Source organism: Molothrus ater, chromosome 36 (genome assembly GCF_012460135.2).
Source record: "Molothrus ater isolate BHLD 08-10-18 breed brown headed cowbird chromosome 36, BPBGC_Mater_1.1, whole genome shotgun sequence".
Classification (NCBI taxonomy): domain Eukaryota; kingdom Metazoa; phylum Chordata; class Aves; order Passeriformes; family Icteridae; genus Molothrus; species Molothrus ater.
Window position 1 is genome coordinate 937,509 of NC_071663.1, and position 2,886 is coordinate 940,394.

General features: G+C 49.0%; 1 long non-coding RNA gene across 1 annotated transcript; it reads right to left on the bottom strand.

Annotated features, from left to right (window-relative positions):
- Positions 1–519: 519 nt before the first annotated feature.
- Positions 520–1,028, bottom strand: LOC129047065 (uncharacterized). The gene is made up of 4 exons (XR_008509026.1): positions 961–1,028; positions 846–887; positions 711–753; positions 520–633 (listed from the first exon to the last, which is right to left on the bottom strand). It is a non-coding gene; the product is annotated as an uncharacterized LOC129047065 (long non-coding RNA).
- Positions 1,029–2,886: the final 1,858 nt, after the last annotated feature.

A 2,886-nucleotide genomic window follows, 5' to 3' on the forward strand; every position in this document is an offset into this window, starting at 1 on the left:
CGAGAATCCTACGGCCAGAAGCCTCTACCTGCCCTCACGTTCTCACAAGTCCTAGTCCGCCATAATGGATCCTGGCGGGGCAGAGCTGTCCATACAGCTCAGAACAAGACCTGAAAAGACATCCGACCGGATGCTTCTAAAGAGACAAGAGAGTCTGATGCCTGTCTGAGCTCCTGAGGCAAAAGTTCTATGGCCTGGGTGCCAGGCCGAGGAATGCAGAGATCGCAGATGCTAACAATGATGCCAGGGTTTCTGACAGGCCCCTCCAAGCCTAAGGTAAAGGACATGACATATCCAAACAACACATAAACACAAAAGACAAGTGACACGATACACACCGGGACTGCTCTGCCCTGCGCACCTCAGCACTGTGATCAAAGTCAGGCTTTGCTTTTATGGGGCCTAAGGGGCCGCTTCATGGACACCCCCATCTCCAAAGGAGACTCAAAAATCCCTCCGGTGGGTCCCTACCCTGCCCCCGCTTTCATCCCCTCTGTGGGTTGTAGCCCTCTACTTATCTCTTGGACATCTGGGGATGCAGGTCCGTGTCAGGTGCAAAAGAAGGCAGCCTCAACATCTGGGAAGTTCCTGCTGGCACTGTTGTTCAACAACTCCCTGTTGTTTCTTAGTCAGCTACATGAAAGAAATGCAAATATTAATGCATGATCAATGCAGCACACTGGCCAAAACCCAACAATTCTGCCACTCACCGTTCTCCTAAGAATGCCCGGCTCCTGGGGCCGCACTCCGAGGCTGATGAAAAAACAGGAACGGATGCTTAGAGTTGCACCGGAAAGTGAGACTTGAGCAATAACAACTGCTTCTGTACCCTACTCAATGCTCACCTTGCCCACCTCACCTTGACTGCTGATATCCAGCTTTACTTCCTAAAAGAAAAAGAACAGAGCTGTAACAGAGTCACACTTTACACTCCCCCTGCAGAGACAAACGGTGACTGACCTGCTCGGGGGAACCTCCTCACCCGGGATGGGGGGATGGATTTTGCCCTGGATTTTATCCTTCTGCATCTGAAAGAAAGTGAGGACAAAAGTCAAAGGGCTGCGGGATAACTTCACAGCTCCAAACATCTTCTGTCTATTTAGGAATATCATCTAGAGTCTGGCAGCACCCCACAAACTGCAAGTCCCTGGGACTTGTCCTGTTGCAGCAGGCTATGCGGCAGGGCAGGGCAGAGCAGCTCCGGCACAAATATGTGCGGACACCCGTGACACGGAACGTGACAAACAGGGGGACGACAACACAACACATCATGCTTGTGGTGAGGGTCTCGAGGGGAAAAGGCAAAAGGGACCCCAAAGACACACTAGGTAACACGGTACACCGGACAACACGACGTGGACCGGAACTGTTCTGCGCTGCCCGCCTGAAAGCTGCCATCAAAAGTAGAGCCTCTCCCTCTAGCTGTCCTAAGAGGCCCCTTGGAGAAGATTACTTTTCCCTCTGCTAATTTTTAAATCTGTCCCAGGAACTCCCAACCCGCTACTCTCCCATCATCCCATCTCCAGGCCGTGGCCCTGACTTATCTTTTGGATGATCGGTGATGTGGATCCACATGGCACCTGAAATGAGTCTGCCTCGGAGGGCCCCGTGATCGCCTGTTAGCCTCTCGGTCAGCTACAATAAAGAAAACCAAAACCAAAGTATGAGTACAGAGTTATGTGGGCCAAATCCCAGCGAGTCAGCTACTTGCCCTCTCCTGAGTGTGCCTGGCTCCTTCAGGCTCCAGCTTCATCCTGATTCCAAGGCTGTGGCCGTTATTATGAGTGGCACCTGGGTAAGAGAAAGGCAAAGTTAAATGGCATTCCTGTGAGTGCAGTGGATGACCTTGTGTGCTGTAAGACGTGTGAATGCCTCTGCTCGGCTTCTAAAAGGCCTGGGTGGGGGGGGGCTCAAATAAACACCCTTTCTCACCCTGCTGCCTTCAAAACCCCCCCCCCAACAATAACTCCTAACCGGATACCTGCTCACCCTCCCTCTCCTAGTCACAATCCTCAACTCACCTGAAGCCTCAATCTCAAACATCATCTTGGACACTGGGCAGATTCCCAGATTCCTCGTGACATGATGAATCTGCTGAAAAAAGCATTGTAGTTGACACAACCTGGAGCCTCTGGAAGCTGTGCTCTTCCTAAAAAAAATACAAAACAAAATAAGAACAAAACAGGAAATTACAAATGCACTTTACCACCCCTAAACACAAAACCCAAAACTGTGAACTTAAATACTCCCTGTATTCTATGCTGTTTTCTTCACAGTATCTTCAAAGCCTCTGTTGCTTTAGATGCCCAGAAACACCTACTGAAAACAAGCTGAGATAAGCTGAAAGAGCCTCTTGACTGAAATGAGAAGAGAGCTCTTATCCTAGGACATCCCAGAGAGGGAATGAACCCCCTCAGCAAAGCTGGGGTTAATATACCCCTGATGGTGCCCGCCTCTCGTTCCCATGGCACCCAGGAAAAGGGAGGGGGCTGATCCCACTGGGCATAAAAGCCCTCAGAGAAGCTACAGCTGTTTGGCTCCTCTGACTCAAATTCAAGGGGAGCAAAGGGCTTGTTATAGAAGAAAACTCTTCTGAAAAATAACAGCGCTTTCTTTTTTGCAACAACTACTTGGAGTAAAAGGGCAGAAAACTGGTAAGAAATATAACTTTCTGTTTAGGCAGCATAACTAGATAAATTGGCTAATTTGCTGTGAACTTACATAATTATTCCTTAGTGGCTATTAAGTAGTACTTCATGTGTGACTGAGCCCGGTGGAGAAGAATGCTTATGATATGAATCGTCTAAGTCTCCTTGGGACCTCTAATTAGGCCTATCTACATTATAAGTAAAAATAAGAAAAATAAAAGCTTCCCAGGCAGTGTAA